At 39.3% G+C, this 8041-nt stretch overlaps 1 long non-coding RNA gene across 1 annotated transcript in view; it reads left to right on the top strand.

Annotated features, from left to right (window-relative positions):
- Positions 1-1845: 1845 nt before the first annotated feature.
- The window catches only part of LOC145258174 (uncharacterized), a 52569-nt gene continuing 46373 nt past the window's right edge, over positions 1846-8041 (top strand). The window contains exon 1 of the long non-coding RNA XR_013864064.1: positions 1846-1913. This is a non-coding gene — a long non-coding RNA (uncharacterized LOC145258174). The remainder of the gene's footprint in view (positions 1914-8041) is intronic.

Genomic DNA, 8041 nt, shown 5'->3' on the forward strand with positions numbered 1-8041 from the left:
CACTGTTTTGCTGGTCTGCTTCCCGGTTGAATTAAACATGGTAGCTTTCAAATCCAATGTAAACAAGTTCTTATTGAGCCGTTCCCATGAATAATCAAATTCTACCCAATTTACACTATTAGCAATTAACACATGACTACATTACAGTCATTAACCCTTATCTTCAAGTGGCCTTTGGGTCTTGATGAATGCTGACTCCCAAGTAAAAATAAACATTAAAAAGTAAAATGAAAAAATAATGTAAAGATAATAATAAATAAATAAATAAAAAATGGATATAAATAAAAAAAGTGAACAATAGGAAAAGTTCAGGTATATTGTTAACATGAACTAACAAACAATATTTCTTCAAAAGTGCTCACTACAAGCGTCGAGCTTTTATATGAATAAAATTATATAAACATTGTAAGGAGTTTAGATGGATCGGTCAACGTTTGAACATTTTCATGTTTTGTTAGGACTTCAAGTGATATCCGTAATCAGAAAATAAAATTTTAAAAATTATTTTATTTTCTGACGAAATTCACTTGGAGTCCTGACGAAACGTAAAAATGTTGAAACATTGATTGATTCACGTAGACCCCTTGCAATGCTTATTTAGTCGCTCAATCACTGTACATGGTTCTTGTATAACGTGTACACCTTTATAAATGCTTAATTTCACTTGAATATCGTTGTGGTTGACCATGACAATCATAACTTCCTGCACTGATGATTCCGGAAGGATGAAACACTACGGTTTGTATGTGTTTTTCGTTGTCTGATGAGGTAGTCTTCTTAAATTGGGATTCTCCTGAAACATGTATGCACATATGTAACCAATAATGTTTGTATAATAAACAGACTATATACCAGCTCTGTCGTCCATTGAGCACTCTTTAATAATCACACGGATTTCATTGAATTTACTTCTAAGAAACTGTAGCAGTTAACAAACTATTTACTATAAGTGGATCAATGCCTGGTGCCAAAGTGATTCGGCCACACTGACCAATCGGTTGGCAGGCCACATTGATTTGAGCTGTCCCCATAAGGACTATTTTTAGCCCTTTGGGATCTCAGCTGCGATCGTCAGAGAGACGCCAGCAAGCGACCTATACAGACCTCTCTCACTCACCCCTCCCACTGCTACTTGTTGACGACTGCAGTCTGATGGCAGACGACACCTTCAAACAGACATTTACACTTTTTTTCTTTCTCTCCAGTTTGAGATAAAATCTTGCCTTTTTTAAATAAACCCTTTATTATTGTTTTGTTAAAAGCCTTGTGTTTATTTAAGTAATTATTAGGAGAGAAATGCACAACATTTTCCTCACATAAAATGGTGACCCGAAACGAACACAGATCTTTTGATTACAAAGCGGCAAGTCTTTTTTGGAGCAAAATATTAAAAAAAAAAAAAAAAAAAAAAAGCGACAAGGGACCAAATCACAAAGGCAGAAAAACTGGAAGAGATGGGTTTTTTTTTTCACGAAAAGAACTTTGACGAAAACAACAAGAAAGTTATTCATTTTCCTTTTGTCGCCATCGCCGATACAAACAGCAACAGCGCGTTCAAAATCGAAGAAGAAAACAATAAAAAAAAATTTCGAAACAGGTTTCCCGTCTCTCTCTTCTAAAAAAAAAAAAAAAAACAGAAAGCGAAAAACATTTTGTTTATGAATAGTTTGTTTTTCTTTACGCGCTCATCAACCACGGGCAGACGACATTTCGCCTTCCATTTTCTTAACTGAAGAGACCAGCTACTACATCCTTCAACGCAACAAACTCAAACTATATATATATATATATATATATATATATATATATATATATATATATATATATATATATATATATATATATAAAAGAGAAAAAACCTGAAGAACTTTGTTCCAAAAATATTTATTTATTCTTTAACGGCACACTACACTGTAAGTACAGTATTCACTTCATTTTTCACACACACACACACACACACACACACACACACACACACACACACACACACACACACACACACACACACACACACACAATTCTTAAATCTTTCCTTTCCTGATCCATACTATTGCTATTATTTATTTTTATCTTACTTGTAATTCTTCTGACTTATTTTCCTTCGTTTTTCTATCTCTCATTCGTGTCTCTTTGAAGAAGTTTTTTTTCAGTTTTCGACTTTTGATTTTTTGGTCTGTTCATTTTACTTATTAATCTAATGTCTACCACCTTACCTGCTTATGCGGGTGACATCTGAGTTTGATTCGCTCAGCTCGAGTCGTATTTTTCAGCAAACGACGTTAAAGAGCATCGGCAATTGCCGATATTATTTAGTGCATTCCCTGCGTCGTTGACGCCAGTGGTCAAAGACTTCATCACTGACACTCCTCCTAACTCCACATACGACTCGATAAAACGGGAGGTCCTGCTCCGGACGTCAGTGTCAGTGGAAAAATGCTTCCAAACGTTAGTCCACGACGAGCTCTGGGGAGATCGTTTGCCTAGTGAGCTACTCCGGTGAATGAGAGAGTTAGCTGAAGACGTCCCTGCTGACAGTGTTCTTATAAAACAGCTTTTCTTTTCGAGGCTGCCGGCACAGGTGAAAGCCATTTTAGCTCCTATGTTGGAAAAAAACTCTGTCGATGTTGTACCGGCATCGGCAGATAAAGTTATGGACTTTACCAAGGGTCCTACCACCGCAGCTATCCCCCAGACTTCGGCTGAAGTCTCTACGCTCTCAGCCAAAGTTAGGAAAACAAGTCAAGAAGCCACTTCCTTGGCTATACTTGACGCTCTCGAGCGGTTTACCAGAGAGGTGAGGAAACTGAGTATGGCCAGATCACAATCACACAGACGCCACTACAAGAGCCGTTCTCCATCCTCACATCACCACTGTCACTCTTGCAAGCCAGGACTATGCTTTTATCATAGTTGTTTTGGCAAGGACGCATGGCGCTGTACAATGCCTTGTTCGTATTTGAACCAGGGAAACGATCAACTGGAGAACTGAGCATGGCACATTCTCCACAAATCTCCCACAACCGTGCCTATTTTATCACTGACTCCTTATCCCATGCTTGGTTGATACAGGAGCAGCTTGCAGCACTTGGCCACTTAAACTCCTCACCAAGAAGCCGCCAGTTTCACCCATCACACTGCAAGCGGTAAATTACTCGTCTATTCCCATGTACGGTCAAATTTCTCGTTCCCTTGACTTGGAATTACATAGAGACTTTACGTGGGTTTTTACGATAGCTGATTTGCCCTATCCCATTATAGGCGTGGACTTTCTGCATACCTTCAACCTATTAGTTGACATACGCAGAAAACAGCTGATAGATGCTAATGCAGAACTTTCTGTCATGGGTTCAAAATCGAACTTCACACCTATCGGCCCTGTATTTTTCATTGCTTCTGCCGATGATCCATAGCATACATTATTGAACTCCTACCCGGAGTTAACTAACTTGAATTTTGTTGTGAGTGAACCACCTCACTCAACAGCTCACCATATTGAGACAACAGGTGCTCCTGTATTCTCACGACCTCGACACCTCCCTGCTGACAAACTTAAAGCAGCGAAAGCAGAGTTCAACCATATGCTGCAACTGGAAATCATACGCTCCTCGTCCAGTCCATGGGCTTCCCCTTTGCATATGGTCCTGAAACATTTTAGAGATTGGCGTCCGACTGGGGACTACCGACGATTGAATGCCACTACGGTACCCGATCGTTACCCAATCCCACACGTACAGGACTTCGCTTCTTCACTGCATCGTTCTAAGACCTTCTCCAAACTAGATTTGGTTAAGGCATACCATCAGATTTTAGTGAATCCAGCCGACATCCCGAAAACTGCTGTAACAACTCCGTTTGGAGCATTTGAATTTTTAACTATGCCTTTTGGTTTGCGAAACGCAGCTAGTACCTTTCAACGCTTCATGGACGAGGTAGTGCGTGATTTAGACTTCATCTATAACTACATAGACGACATTCTAGTGGCAAGTGTCTCACCTGAGGAACATGCCAATCACCTCCGCCTACTGTTTGAACGTTTTCAACAGTACCAGGTTAGAAGTAACCCTGGTAAATGTGTTTTTGGTGCTTCAGAGTTAGTTTTCTTGGGCCACGTCATCAGCCCAGAGGGTATATCTCCCTTACCTGAAAAGGTTAAGGCTCTACAAGACCTTAAACCACCCACTTCACTTCGCCAACTAAGGCACTTCCTCGGCCTGCTAAATTACTACAGGCGCTTCATCCCACACTGTGCAGATCCCTTGTCTCCTCTTTCTGACTTATTACATAACAGGAAGAAGAAAAATGAGCAGATTTCACTGAATGATATTCAGCTGAAAGCCTTTAAAGAAGTAAAGGAGGAACTAGCTACACACACATTACTTGCACATCCTGTGCCTGATGCCCAGTTTTCACTGGTTGTTGATGCATCGGGCACAGCTGTAGGTGCAGTGTTGCAACAACAGCATCAACAGCAACTACAACCCCTCGCATATTTTTCGAGGCAGCTGAAACCGACAGAACAACGTTACAGCACATTTGCCCGCAAACTCCTGACTACGTACCTTGCAGTGAAACACTTTCAGCATTCACTCGAGGGCCGACAGTTTGTGATCTACACTGATCATCGTCCGCTTACATTCGCACTGCGTGCTAAGTCGGACAAATATTCACCTCGCGAAACTCGTCACTTGAAACAGTCAGCCATGAATTTACTTATCTCCTGACCTGCATAGAGCATTTCACACGGTGGCCTGAAGCTATTCCCCTAAAGGACATTTCGGCTGAATCTGTAGTGTGAGCCCTTATATCGGGATGGATATCGCACTATGGAGTCCCCACAACAATTACCACAGATCGTGGAGCACAGTTTGAATCCCACCTGTTCCAGGAACTTTCCAGGATTTTAGGGATCAAACGTATTCGAACAACAAGCTATCACCCAGCTTCGAACGGGATGATAGAACGCTTCCATCAACAATTGAAAACTGCCTTACGCGCTTACCCTGACCAACAGCGATGGAGCGAATACATACCTGTTGTCCTTCTTGGCTGTCATGCAGCTATCAAAGAAGACCTGGGATACTCTCCAGCCGAACTTGTCTATGGAGTACCTCTATCGCTGCCAGGTCAGATGTTGATCCCGATAGAACTAGGATTGTCAGATCCAGCTCTGTTTATGAACAGACTGCAAGCTTACTTTAGTAAGCTCCCACCCATGAAACCTATGGAACAGACCATAAAATCTTCGGTCCCCAAAGACATTTCTTCATAGACACACGTGTTTCTTAGAAAAAACTGTGTGAAAGCCCCTCTAACACCGCCTTATACTGGTCCTTATCGCGTGTTATCACGCACTTCTAAACTTTTCACCCTGGATATTAGGGGCAAAAAAAAGAAACAGTATCTGTTGACAGTGAAAAGAGCTTTTCTTGACTCAGAAACACAAGTCACACACATATCCCACCTACATTCACACAGATACACCTGAAGTGAATACTGAAAATGACAACTATGTCACTACTACACGAAGTGGCCGCCGTGTACATTGGCCCAAAAAATTATGCAAAACTTTGTATATTTAAACTCCTGTAAATTCGGTTTATTTAAAAAAAAAAAAAAAAAAAAAAAAGAAGAAAGAAATTTTAGCTGGAACTTTCTATTCTCATTACCCCTTTATATATTCTTTCTTCGGCAACATAAACTTCCAGACATTACGTTGCCTTGTGTTCTATATTTTTCTAAAGACTACTACCTTTTCATTTTTCTTCATCGGCTTTTCGCCTAAGCAGGGGGTGATACAGCAGTTAACAAACTATTTACTATAAGCAGATCAATGCCCGGTGCCAAAGTGATTCGGCCACACTGACCAATCAGTTGGCAGGACGCATTGATTTGAGCTATCCTCTTAAGGACTATTTTTAGCCCTTCCGGATCTCAGCTGCGATCGCCAGAGAGACGCCAGCAAGCGACCTATACAGACCTCTCTCACTCACCCCTCCCACTGCTACTTGTTGACGACGGCAGACGACACCTTCAAACAGACATTTACACTTTCTTTCTTTCTCTCCAGTTTGAGATACAATCTTGCCTTTTTTAAATAAACCCTTTATTATTGTTTTGTTAAAAGCAATGTCGTTTGGCCTTGTGTTTATTTAAGTAATTATTAGGAGAGAAATAAAGACCGTCTTAAAACGAAGGCCACGGAGAAATGCACAACATTTCTCTCCTATAAAACCAATCTATATAACCATTGCACACACACACGCACACGCACACACACACACACACACACACACAAATAATTATAAAATATATATTAATAATTGTAAATACATATATATAAATAATTATAAAATATATATTAATAATTATATATATATATATATATATATATATATATATATATAATTATTAATCATCATCATCATCATCATGCAGTCCGTCAGTCTTCATGATGCCTTGTCGATGCCTCGGTGCTTAATCCTTCGGTGTTGGCATAGTCCTCTTTCTGTGTGAAGCATCCGGTCACGGGCACTGCATATGTGGGTGCCAGGGTTGTGTCGTCTATAGTGTCTTCTCCAATCTTTCTCTCTATTTCTTTCTTTCTTTTGTGGAGACTGTTCCGCCAACCACTCCTTTCTTTGGCTTGTTCCTCCCAACTTCCGACATTGCTGTTCATTGCTTTCAGGTGCCGCTTTGTTACATCTTTGTAGCAAAGCTTCTGTCCTCCTACCTTGCGAGTTCCATTTTCCAGTTTATATATATATATATATATATATATATATATATATATATATATATATATATATATATATACATATATATATATATATAAAATTATTTCCCCCAAATCACTGGCCTTGATGGAGAGGAGACTAAAACTTGCTGCTATGGTTTCAAATGATCCGAAATAACAGCAAGGGGAGACTTGATTCCAAATATTTCTCACATGTTATATCTCCCCTTTTTTGGAAATAGGGTATAATTATCCATATCTCCAGTATCAAATAATCCTTATACACTGTAAAATTTACTTTATGTATGAAAATAAATATAACATATGAGAAATATTTGGAATCAAATCTCCCCTTGCTGTTATTTCGGATCATTTGAAATCATAGCAGCAGGTTTAGTCTCCCTTCCATCAAGGCCAGAAATTTTGGGGAAATATGAGATATTTTGTAATTTATATGCAAAACTAGGAAAACAAATGCCTATGATTGAAACATTTTATGGCTGTAAAAAGTTCCAAAAATAGGCTCTGATGATGGATGACCCCCTTAATGTGCGACCTTAAGGACAAATATCACATAGCCCACTACACAATTCAGGTCATTACCTTTCCAACAAGCCTCTATTTGTTAAATTCTGATCAATAATCGTTTAGATTTCGAACTTATAAAATTGCTAAAAACTGTGCCATTCACTAGTATAATTATTTATATTTTTACAAGCATTTTGGCTACATATATGCAGATATATTTCGGCTATGGTTAAACCCCCTCAGGCCAATCTGACAGCAATGAGAGGACGAAAGATTTGGAACTTACAGAGGTCGTAGGAGGCGGTTTATCATGTGACCAGACTAATTTTTTAAAAGACTAAACAGCAAGAATTTGTGTCAAATTTTAGTTCTTTTCATTTATTTTATTTCAAATTGCGAATTACTCTCTTTCGCTTGAAGATATAAATAGGTCACCTAATGGGTAGAGTAAAGTGAAGGGTATATTAATCAGAATGTCAATTATGCGTAGGTTTGGCAAGTCGAAGCGGTCAGTCGGGTGCAGTATCATGTCAACGTGCTATTATCCACAAACGACGTTTATACATAGTATTTTTTTTTTTAATTTACTTTCTTGCCACGAGGTTAGATACAAGGTCAATTGTGGTTTTGCGAGAAAATGGCGAACTAGGATAAGTAAACTCTTTGGCCTACAAAATGCCTAAGAAGCCTCACCAGGTGGGGGCGCATAAGGCGATTAAGATAATCGAATCTTGACCGTCTAACCAACAGCCATTTGGCAATCATTTGGCACTTGCTGTT

This window comes from Euprymna scolopes, chromosome 33 (genome assembly GCF_053919585.1).
Source record: "Euprymna scolopes isolate OS-2025 chromosome 33, ASM5391958v1, whole genome shotgun sequence".
Classification (NCBI taxonomy): Eukaryota; Metazoa; Mollusca; class Cephalopoda; order Sepiida; family Sepiolidae; genus Euprymna; species Euprymna scolopes.